Source organism: Hyposmocoma kahamanoa, unplaced genomic scaffold (genome assembly GCF_003589595.1).
Source record: "Hyposmocoma kahamanoa isolate Upper Pololo Valley unplaced genomic scaffold, ASM358959v1 211, whole genome shotgun sequence".
In the NCBI taxonomy this organism is placed as follows: Eukaryota; Metazoa; Arthropoda; class Insecta; order Lepidoptera; family Cosmopterigidae; genus Hyposmocoma; species Hyposmocoma kahamanoa.
In genome coordinates, this window is record NW_020653732.1 from 6,506,791 (window position 1) to 6,519,677 (window position 12,887).

Below are 12,887 nucleotides of genomic sequence, written 5' to 3' on the forward strand. Positions count from 1 at the left end.
CAATATATAACGGAATTGAGACGTACAAAATTGCGAGTGACGCCATCAAGAGATTGAATGGCCTGAAATAATTTCTAGTATTGTAGAGCAACTTTTGTTTGAATTTTTAACTAGTTGTGTATTCAATCATATACTAACGACTCATACCTATGTAAAATATAAAATGTGCCCTTGATGTAACGATTGAAAATGAATAAACGAGTGAACACAATGAACTTTTTTATTTTCATAATTATAAAACAACCTAATGCTACAACTGCTGCTGCTATCAAGTTAAGTACAGCTGTCTGGAGCAAGTTCCGCCCTTCCGCTGTCGTGCCGCTTTACCTTATTGAAAACGTAATAAAAGCAAACATTAACTCAAAATAATACAATTTCTTATTAATACATGCTCGTGCGTATGCGTAATGAAAACCACCAAAGCACATTTTTATTGCTTAGAGAAGGTAGGCCGAAGACTATACCCAAATACATAGATTGAGCAGCGTCATTGATGAGCGTCACTTTCTAGAAATTATAAATAAGAACAAAGACACAAACACCAAAATCATACCTTCTGCTAGTACTTGCTGCAGCTAGTCTTGGTGGAGCCTGCTAGCCCGTAAATAATATGGTGATTAACTTATTTCCCTTCAGATCTTGTAGCAGACAACTACGTCAAAATATTGATGCTTCTGCATGAACTCTCGGAGCATTTAAATTTGGTCAGCAATGGCGTGCATATTCAACTTTATTACACAATCTTTTTAATATTTCTTAGTTGGATTATGTATATTATCTACATTTTTAGAAATTGAAGATTCGTATTTTCAAAATCTCGCCGCCATTTTTCACGATAACAGTTTTTTAAGCAAATGCTTTATGGCAGTGACACGTAGTCATTTTGACGATGGAAGGACGTACGCAGCTACGTGTATCGGATTTTACTTTTGGGAGTAGACGCTCTGGCCCTTCTTTAGGATGGCCTCAATTTGCTCATGATAAGTTCGCCTTGGTCGGCCCATACCAACTTATAAATCTGTTTCGTCAATCTCTTTCATTCATTCTCTCTACACGTCCGAACCATCTAAACATCCCTTTCTCTATCTTTGTCAGAACATCTTCTTCCAAGCCGCAACGCTCTCTTATCACACTGTTCCGTAATTTATCCATCAGAGTCACTCCAGTCATTCTTCTCAAAGCTCTCATTTCTACTGCATTAATTCTGCTTTTGTGCTTCTTCTGCCAAACCCAACATTCGCTGCCATACATAAGTGTAGGAACCCGCACCCCCCCATGAACGGCCAGGTCTGCCTTTTTAAACACTTTCTGGCTGCCCATGAAGGCATGCAAGGCACCGTTCACTCGATTCCCTGCGTTCACTCTCCAATCAATGTCACTTGCATATCTTCTATCACATAGAAGCCAAATACACAAACTCTTTCACTTGTTCCACTTTCTCTCGTTCAATCAATATCATGCAAACCGTCCTATCTTCCTCTCTTTCAAAAATCATTACTTTCGTTTTACTTATACGATAATTTGTATTTCTTTCCTTTTTAAAATACCATACATAATATTCAACGACGCTGGTATCACCTGATCATCGGCGCATAGGAGGCACTTGACGAGTAAACCATTCATTATCAATCCACACATACTCTCTTTCAAAACTTTCAAACAAGTCCATGAATAGGTTGAACAGCCATGGCGAAGGTACATATCTCTGTCTAACACCTTTCCCGATATTGAACCAGTCAGTTATAGTTTTATATAAAAATCATTTTGTATGTTTTCAATTCAGATAATTTATGTGTAATGTGCGCACCTCCTAGGTTACGTTGGTATATGAAAAAGCAGCAGCCGGCGAGTGCCAGCAACAATTTTGTTTGAGTTTCCAAACATGTTTAGAACACATTTATTTTATTTGTAATCACTAATTAGATATCGATTAGAAACTGAATTTCACATAAAAGAAATTAAGGAATATCATATATTAAAACATCATAATATTCATTAAAATCATAAAACGAGTAAACATGACTTGTTTTATAACCGATTTCAAAAACCAGGTTCTCATTTCGCTATACTTTTGTTTGACTATGTTACGCAATCCGCGAATCGATTTTGATGATTCTTGTTTTGTTAGAAAGGGGGTAGTCAATCCTGTTAAAATTTGAAGAAAATTAAGATACATCTAAGGTTGGGAAATTGGGGGTTGAATCCGGCTTATTGGATTCCCACCCACCTTCCGTTAACCGATTTCAATAAAACTTGGCAAATAGATGTAATTCCACAAAGTCAGGTCTTTTTGTTATAAAAAAAAGTTATAATTATTAAATTATATACCTACTTGAAAAAGAGTAAGGTATAAACAGTAATTGAGGTTTTAATATAACCGTGAGCCGGTAATACCGTAATACGTTAATCCGTAGAGGCGTCTTGAAGCCATACAATAAGTTGAAAGTAACCGTATTACCCTCCTCCTACAGAAGTCGTAATTTAAAACTACAGAACTATTATTTAATAGCGAATTACTTTGTACAAAAGTGCCGGATATTAATCTACCTAAGTATGAAACAAAACACTATTAAGGCTACGTATTTCAATATGAAATGTACATTGGAAATATAAATAGTAAATGCACTTATTGTTTTTGTTAAAAGGGAACAAACAGAAAAAAAGTTGTTGCTCATTTTGAAAAGCTTTTATTTTTTCTTCCGCCATTTTAGTCAAACAAAGCGAAACGTAATCAACAAAAGGGTGTCACTAATATTAAAGATAGAGAAAAAAAATGGCGGATGTTTGTTGTTACAGTTTTTACATTAATTAGTTTTTCCTTTAAGTATTATTATGTTTTGACTTTCTAACTATATTTTTTTATATACTGTCAAGTGACCTGTCATCTGACACGAACAAGTCGTGCGCCTGATGGTAAGCTAGACGCCTGTCCATAACAGTTACAGTGCCGCTTAGAACTTTAAATTGCAAAGATCTGAGGGGCACTACCACTGCGCCCGTCACCCTGAGACATGAGTTGACAAGTCCCATGCGCCTGTAGTTTCACCAGCAGCCTTACCCTTCAAAACCGGAACACAGTAATGCTGAAATTACTGCTTAGCGGCAGAAATAGATAAGGTAGCAGGAGTTCCCTGGACGAACTCTTTCTCAAGGAGCTCTACTGCTACTAAATATATACATATACAGTTTCCCATAAAAGAATCGTTTATCTTAAGTTAAACGAAATCGTAGTACCATGAGATTGAACTTAGTTCTAAGATTAACATTATGGATTATCTCCAATCTTAATGAAATTGTATATACTTTCATGCAAGACATGTTATTCTTCTCACTTCGCACTCTAACCTTTCTACGATATCTAATTCCAATCTCATGGCGTGTATCTTTAATCAAACCCCCGTAATACATCGCCTATAGAAGTCATACGTCATAATCAGTCAATAAGTTGCCATTGTGTTGTGTGACTTATTGAGTCGGTTTTTTATTTTTATTTGTGATATTTGTCCTCCCTGTCATCTTCCTAACAGGCTATATAATAGAACATTTAGACTAACTACACAGTTAGAAATAACTGCAGTAATTAAAGATCTACGATTTGAAATTCATCCAACCCTAAATGTCTTGAGAGATTCACCGCGCTCCGCAACAGTTGATGTAATAAAGCTACATCTGCAAAATAACTTTTCAGGTTTAAAGATTCTATGAACGAAATTAATTGACGATTTTTTTATGATACCAAACGACGGGACGTATAAATTGTAAGCCTGTTGTTAAGCGACATGCCTCTCTTTTTAAATTGTAAAGATCTGAGCCCGCTACCCAGAGATATAAAATTGACGAGTGTCATATATCGAGTTTGTATATTTTCGCGATTGTTACACGTGGAAAATCAAACTATAAATTATTTGTCGTTATTTTTGTTTTACAAAATCACGTCACTGCGCGTTCTACCTATTTCTGCCGCCAAGCAATAAAGTGAGCATTTAAATTAATAAAAAAAAACAAAAAATCCATTTATTTTCAGACAGCAAGAGTCGATAGTTTGTTAATAAGCAACCTTATACTATATTAGCAACAACTGACTGTATGGTGAATTTATGGTCATATTGTATATGAAGCGTTCATTAAAATTTTCAAAATCAAGATAGACATTAAAATATTCAAAATACAATAATAAAAAAAATAAAAAAATAAAAAAAACAAAATACTAAAATTTACAATTAATAATGCATTAATGCGTTCCGGTTTTGAAGAGCGCTGGTGAAATTACAGGCACATAGGACTTAAGAAATGAAACTATTTTTTAACCGACATGAAAAAAAGGAGGTTCTCAATTCAACTGTTTTATTTTTAATGTATGTTAGGCGATTACTCTGGGATTTGTGAACCGATTTCGATGAGTCTTTTTTTGTTGGAAAAAGGGTACCTCAGTATTGGTTCCATATGTAGTAAATATTCCACCTCTAAGGGTGACAAACTAGGGGATGAATTCGGTGTCGCGCACTTTTCTGTAACCGATTTTAATAAAACTTGGCAAATACAACATGTATTCCAGGAATTTCGAGGGCGGTTTTTTTTTTATAAAAAAGTTACGATTATTCGGATCTAAATAGCGTACCTATATATGTTTTTGTTGTTGCTTCTTTTTTGGTAAACCATGTTCAAGTCCTGGTATTTTTTTTTAACTTGGTGTGCACCCTATTTATATATCTGTTTCTTTCAAACAAACCAACGCTTCGGAATCTTGATAGGTCCATATTTATATCCGAAAAAAATACTTTCATGTCCATTTTTTTTTCTTGTATATTGTAACATTTTTTTTCTTTTACATGTAATGAATGATAAGATGTTTTACACCATGATAATATTTTTAAATGCTCCACTAGTCTGTATTTATTAAAAAAAATTGTCGTAATTATTAAAACAAAGATCGATCGCAATGAAAATCCCCTGCGATCTGACAGGACTAGAACCTGTATCTATTTTACCAAAGGCAAATGCTCTATATATTTTTTACATAATATCAAGTAACGAGCCGAACAAGTAGTGCACCTGAAGGTAAGCTACACGCCTGTCGATAACAGTTGCAGAGCTTTAAGCCGCAAAGATCTGAGGGGAACTGCCACTGCGCCCGTCACCCTGAGACATAAGTTGGCAAGTCCCATGTGCCTGTAATTTCACCACCACCTTCAAAACCGGAACACAGTAATGTGGCGGCAGAAATATCGAGTCAGTAGACATTATGAATTTTTCTATGCGTTCATTATTGTTTTTGGTTTTAACGTTTTCTTTTATTATCAACATTTAAGTATTTTTCTTGCTTAGTGTATTGTAATATTTGTGCTATGTTTTGCATGTGAAATTAACTCTATTCAATTATTTATTATTATTCTTTTTAAAGCGTCTATCGGTTTAGTAATCAAAACAACAGTATTTTTGAAACAAAGACAGCGTTTATAATGCCCATTGATATAATTCAAAATTTATTGTTTTCGTCTTTTTATTTTTAATTTTGATTTTAACGCTATTGATGACGACATCAATAAAAATAACATAAATTACAATTCAGTATACTGAACTGTATTTTTTTTTAATCCATTTCGGTATTTATCTAATCTTATCAATACCTATTTTAGATTTAAGGTATTGTATACGCTTCTACACTTAATAAGACTCCGATTGATATTGCAAAATTTGCCTTTTTGTGTTTTTTTATGATACCAAATGAGGGGACGAACAGATCGTGTGTGCAGTGGTAAGCAGTTGCAATGCTACACAGAACTTTAAATTGCAAAGATTGGATGGGCACTGCCCCCGCGCCCGTCACCCTGAAACATAAGTTGACAAGTCTCATGTGCCTGTAATTTCTCCACCACACTTACCCTTCCAAACCGGAACGCAGTTACGCTCAGATTACTGCTTCGCGGCAGAAATAGGTAAGGTAGCAGTATTTCTCTGGACGAATACTTCCGTTGCTACTAAAATTCACGAGGTTTAAAACTATAAGTGAAACAAAAAGTTTATTCTAAATGTTATTCATATTATACACCTTCTGCGTACTTGGATGACAAAAATCCGTGGTAGTGACCCTTTTAGCTCTTGCAGATAGTCTCGATCTGTGATGTTTGAAATAAATATTGTTGATGATAAACGTGTACAATTTTATATATTTACAAAGAGTAACCCCTATTGTTTCTTGCTCATTCTTCTCAGGGGAATTTGCCTTACGAATGAGCTGTAGAGTTTTAATCAATATGACGATTTCAAGTGTAAGTTGCTTGCCCATTCAATAAAGATTATTTGATTTTGAGTTTGCTACATTTGTTAATTTTGGTTATTATTAAATTTACTTTTTTTAAATTATTTGCAATTTAAATTTTAAACCTAGATGTTGGCACAAGGCAATGTGTGTTATGTAATGTTTCTGTATGTACACGTCGATATCTAAATAAATAAAGAAATAAATTTTGCTTTAAAATGTCATAAAAATACGATACGTTTTACATAATCATCATGAAAACCAATTATAATAAAAATACCATAATGTTTCACATTAAAAAGTATTCCCGTAAATGTTAAACTAAGACATTTTGATATATTATTTGTTCAACATGTTCCTTTTGTAAAAATATGTTTTCCCATCTCCTCCAGTAGAATTTGTACAAGATAATAATCGAAGACAATTGTAATAATTTCTAAAAGAAAAATTAAATGTAATACTTACGGTATTAAAAGAATTTTCAACTAAACAACACTATTGTTTGAAAAGTTATTTAAATTTTGAATTCTATATTTTCCAATGACCGATTTACAGAGCGTTGTAGCACTGATGCATAAGACCGTAGAACGTCGCTTATATAGGGGATGTAGCGCGGCGGACGAGCGGACCTGCCGATGCCGGGCGGATGGCGGTTGCGCACACCACGACAGACGGAGCGGACATGCACTGTAAAATGAAGATCACCACAATAATGGCGTAACCCATATCTAATTTTTTTTCTAAAACATCACTTTAAATTATATTAAAATACATCATTATTTTATTTAATCTGTAGTAGCGGTAGAATTCCTTGTGAAAGAGTCCGTATTTCCGAAAATACTGCAACCATACTTGTTTCTGCCACCAAGCAATAATGTGTGGGCATTACTGCGTTCCAGTTTAAAAGTTTAAGGGTGCTGGTGACACTACATCCCCTGAGGTCTTTACGATTTAAAGCTTTGACTGCCACAGCAACTGCCATGCTGCAGTCGCACGATTGACGCCCAGTCACATGATACCTCAAAAAAACCCGTCGTCTTATTGTTCGTCTCATAATCATGTTATTTTTCGCACAATCTATCCATAATTTATTTGGCCTTTCTCTCAATTATTTATGTCATACTTAATAATATTCCCATACTGCCCTCATTGTCATAACTAACGCATTTTCATGTCGGTAGCTATCGAGATATTAGCACGTAAAGTTTTTTACTAATAAAAAATATCAATTACACTTATTTAGCTTAACTACACAACCGAAAATAAATAAGATATTAAAAAAACCGGTCATAACGGGTTTTACATCTTATTTTACTGATCTCAGATATGTTAATAACTCAATTTCGATAAAAATATTGATTACGTTACTTATGATAAGGAGGGAAGCAGCAGCTATCTTTATCGACAATACGTAATAGTGTTCTCGCCCATTTTTTATACAATTTTACGCCTTTAAACGCCTTTCTTTCGATCCTTGGTTTCGTCATTCCGCTTATCGCTCCGCCCGTCACAGCGCCCGCACAAAACAGCTCTAGGACATAAACTAGAAGAGCATTTACGTAAATAGTTTTGATTTTCCTGATAAACTTCTGATCGCTCGTTATAGGCGGTCGTACAACGATTTGCTTTTTTATATTTTCAACTGTCGCATTCGGTACTGTCTGCGGGTAGTATTGAACACAAGTACTTAACGGCGCATTTACACCAAGTCGTCAGGCAAACTTCAGGCTTCGCTTTCCTGCCAAAAACGGCAAACTACCTGTTGGAAATAGTGAGTCGTCTGACAACCGGGTGCATCGCCTTCGGCAAGGCGAAGTAGACATTCTCAGCAGACGACCCGATGTAAATATATTATTTTTTTATATACAAAAATAAGTGCTCATTTAATAATAATAATAATAATAATAATAATAATAATTTATTCGCATTAAGTGTGGTGTACATAGTTGGCTTAATATATAATATTTCTATTAACAGGTTCTCACACTTAGCTGGTAATAGCATGCAAATTTACCTTAAAATGAGTATATCTATCATAATTATTAAAATATCTTATACATTTAAAATAATAAGTCTCAATAATGTCAAATTTAAACAAATACCTAATTATTTTTGTAGTCAAAAAATTCTTCAATTGAGTAAAAACAACAGTTAGACAACCATTTGGATAACCTATTTCGGAACATTGTATTTGGCGTATTTTTTAAATCAATCGGTAGCGAATTATATATTTTGACACACATAGGTAAACAGTTCATAAAAAATACAAGGCGAGCGGTTTAGATACAGACTACAAAGCCTTTTCGGAACACAGGGCTAAAATAAAAAATATGATAAAGCTAGCTCATAAGCAGTATAGTGATCGTGTACAAAATCACTTACTTAAACAACCTAAAGCATTCTGGAATTATATAAAAGATAAAAGAGGTAACAGGAGTTCGCATAGTATTTTAAAAGATGGGTCGGTTTTAAGTGAAGATCAGTGCGCCGGGGAATTCGCTAGGTACTTTGAGTCGGTGTATAGCACAGTCCGGGCTCGGCTGGACGCGGGCGCGAGCGCGGCGCGCGCCGGCGGCGGCAACGCGGCCGCGCGAGTGCACCTCGAGCGCCTGGAGATTGGAGAGGTCGACGACGCGCTGCGCCGGCTGAGGCCCAAGACCTCCTCGGGGCCGGATGGGATACCGCCTTTTGTATTCAGGGACTGTCGAGCGGTACTAGCCAAGCCTTTACTGCACATTTTTAATTTATGTTTAAGCTCCGCAGTGTTCCCGGAGAGATGGAAAGTCACTCGAGTCGTCCCGGTTCCGAAGGGGAGGGCGTCAAGTAGTATTGAGGGGTACAGGCCCGTGGCAGTGCTGTCGACGCCTGCGAAAGTCTTGGAGTCAGCCATACACAAGAGCCTGTACGAGCAGGTGAGTGGGCAGCTAGCGGACGAGCAGCACGGGTTCCGTGCAGCGCGTAGCACCACCTCCAACCTCCTTAATTACATGGCGGATGTCGTTCCGGCGGTGGACAGAGGGGTGCAAGTAGATGCCGCCTATTTTGATTTCAAAAAAGCTTTCGACCTAGTCGACAATGACGTACTGCTGGATAAATTAGCGAGCGTCGGCTTCACCCCTCACCTTCTGCAACTGTTCGCCAGTTACATGGCCGAAAGACAGCAGTATGTGGAGTTTGCTGGGCACGTATCGGATCCGTATTTTACAAGATCTGGCGTGAGTCAGGGCAGTAACCTTGGGCCCCTGGAATTCTTGTTAATGATTAATGATTTGCCAAGCGTAGTAAGGGAGGCCAGGTGCTTATTGTTTGCGGACGACCTCAAACTGTATCTGCCTGTAGAGACACCAGAGGACTGCCAGAGGTTGCAGAGCGACATTGACAGGGTGGTAGCTTGGAGCGAGAAAAACAGATTACAGTTTAATACCGCTAAATGTGAGGTCATGACTTTATCTCGCGCGCGAAATGTTGTCATACACAATTATGCGATTGGGGATGTGGCTATGCGGAGGGTTTCAGAAGTAAGAGATCTGGGTGTCCGGCTGACTACTGGTTTATCTTATGGCGATCATATTACCCACATATGTAAAAAAGCATATCGCAATTTAGGGTTTGTACTCAGAAGAGCTCAGGGGTTTACAAACACTGCAGCAATTATTTCTTTATATAACGCATTAGTCAGGAGTCAGCTGGAGTGTAACGCAGCTGTATGGTCGCCACAAGAAGCGAAGTACAAACTTATGTTGGAGAGGGTACAGAACAAGTTTATTAGGTATATGTACTTAAAACAGTATGGAATCTATCCTTTTTATCCGCTGCGATATCCTAATTTGTTTATTCTGGGAATGGTGGGGTATAGCGAGCTAAGGGTCAGAAGGGAGTTTGCCTTGGTTTGCTATATCCACAAGTTGGTGAGGGGGAAAGTTTACAACGCGGAGCTCCTTCTCCATGTTCAGTTTAGCGTACCAAACGAGTACGCGGGGCGGCGACGCAGGCCGCCGCTGCTGGCGCTGCCGCGAGCGCGCACCAACCTGCTGGCTGGGGCGCCGCTCACGCGCGCTTTGCGCACTCTCAACGCGGTAGCCGAGAGAGTGGATATTTTTACGTGTGCTCTGAGTGATTTCTCAAAAACTGCATTATTTATAATAAGTTATACATGAATAAGTTACGTATATTTAGGATAGTACATTAGATAATAAGATAGTTACGCTATCGAATTAGGTTAAGTTTACCTGTAATGTTAGCGTAAGAGAAAGATAAATAAATAAATAAATAAATAAAAGTTACGACGATACACTTCTCTTTTTATGTTGACCGGTACAGTAAGTCTGTCCGGAAACCTCGTGTTATATAAAGGTTCATGTCGTTTGAATAGTGAATAATTTTGCTTGACGAAGGTACAGGCACTCAAAATATAAATACTAGGCACTGTTAATAAATTTAATTTCTTAAAAAGTGGTCTGCACGAAGTTATAGGTGAAATGTTGCAAATCGATCTGATGCTGCGCTTTTGAGATATAAGCACTCTGTCAATGTTATATGAATTGCCCCAGATCAAAATACCGTAAGCAATCACTGAAACAACATATCCATGATAAGCCTGAAGAGCAACAGTTTGGCTAACAGTTTTAGATAGACGCCAAAGAGCATACGAAAAACGGTCAATTTTAGTACATACTTGGTCAATGTGTGAAGTCCAGGAACATCTACTGTCTACAATGATACCAAGAAACTCTATCTCATCACTACTGTTGATTTTTTGGCTATTGTATGCAATGTTCAAGTCTATACTCCTTGAGTTTACATTGCAGAAATTAACTGCCTTAGTTTTGCTTAGATTAACGTTTAAATTGTTCAATCGTAACCAATCAATTACATCAGCAACAGTTTTGTTTAACTCCAGATTATGAAATTCTCTGTCAACATTGGGAACCAGTACGGAAAGGTCGTCTGCATACAGTATGCATTTATGCTCTGTTATCGAAGGGAGATCATTAATATAGATCAAGAATAGAAATGGGCCCAGGACGCTTCCTTGAGGGACACCCATGTTAATTTGCCGCGGTTTTGACCTAAATTTATTTGTATCCCGTTTCTGAGTTAGCCTTGTCACCTCTACACATTGCTGTCTATCCTTGATATAACTGTTCAACCATGCGAGAGCTGTACCTCGTATGCCGTAAAAATCACATTTGTCTAATAGTATATTATGGGACACAAAATCAAACGCTTTGGTCATGTCAAAGAAAATTCCCGTTGTGAGTGTGCTATTATTAAAATTTTCGGTAATACTATTAACTAACTTAAAAGCAGCAGTAGTTGTCGATCTACCTTTCTGAAAGCCGTGTTGGTCAGCATTTAGTATACTGTATTTTTCAAAAAAGGCAGTAAGTCTAATGTGCATAGCTTTTTCAAAGACTTTGCTAAGTACAGGTATTAGAGCAATTGGACGATAGTTATTTATATCCTTTTTGTCACCTTTTTTGTGAATTGGCGTGATGACTGTAAACTTTAGTTTATGTGGAAACACTCCTTCTGTAAATGAAATATTAATCAAGTGACTCAAAATTGGGGCTATGGTAGAAGCGGTAAATTTAATTACAGAAGTAGGTATTTCATCATAACCAGACGATTTGGTGTTGTTTAAGGACTTTATAAGATTTAGAATTTCGTTTGGAGTACTAGGGTAAAGGAAAATGCTGTGCGGCAACCTGTTCATCCCATTGATAGTTGATTTATTTATCACATTATTATTTGTAAGTTTTGTAGTAGGTGTGTCTATTAGACGATTACTGAATGCTTCGGCTATGTCAGTAGGATCATTTAATATCGTGTCATTATGAATAATACTTCCAATTATTTTTTCACACATATTACTCGGTGAGTCACTCTTTATAATTTTCCAAGTAGCTTTGCAAATATTTTTTGAATTTTTTAGGTAAACATTGTTGGCAATTTTTTGAGATTTATTGATGCATTTTCTTAGAATTCGAGAATATTTTAAATATGTTGTTTTTGAGTCCTGAGTACGTTGTTTGTAATACTGATATCTCAACTTACGCTTGCTTTGACATGATTTTTTTATTCCCCGTGTAATCCATGCCAGGCCCTTAGCATTTAAATTAATCTTAATTTTACGTTTTGGAAAACATAGTTCAAAGAATAGATTAAACAAGTCGTAAAAACTATCAAAAGCAATGTTGAGACGAAACTCACTATAGACATCTGACCAGGTCAAGCTCTTCATGCATTCACCAAACTTTTGGAGATTTTCTTTACTGTAATCACGTTTGTAGACATAGCAGTACTCTAATGCAATTATATTATTGTTGGTCGTGAAGGTCAAGATTTGTGGTTTGTCATGATCAGATAATCCCAGCATTGGGACTGTAATATTAGCATTTGGAATATTACTAATGATGTGATCTAAGCACGTTTTTTGCCTTGTGGGTTCGTTCACATGTAGACAAAAGTTGTAACTGTGTACGATCTGGTGTAATGAAATTGATTTATTAGTCTTTTTTAAAGTGTCAATTTTTAAGTCTCCTGTTATAATTATTTTATACTTGTTAGTTTTAGTCTTCAACATGTCAAAAAGTAAGTCAAGTTTATGTAAAAATATGTTAGGGTC

The 12,887-nt window shown here is 36.5% G+C and overlaps 1 protein-coding gene across 1 annotated transcript in view; it reads right to left on the minus strand.

Moving 5' to 3' along the window:
* The window catches only part of LOC113227544 (histidine decarboxylase-like), a 52,191-nt gene extending 45,363 nt beyond the window's left edge, over positions 1 to 6,828 (minus strand). Inside the window, exon 1 of the mRNA XM_026460484.1 lies at positions 6,725 to 6,828. The gene's annotated coding sequence lies outside the window, so the exon portion shown is untranslated. The remainder of the gene's footprint in view (positions 1 to 6,724) is intronic.
* Between the last annotated feature and the right edge of the window lie 6,059 nt (positions 6,829 to 12,887).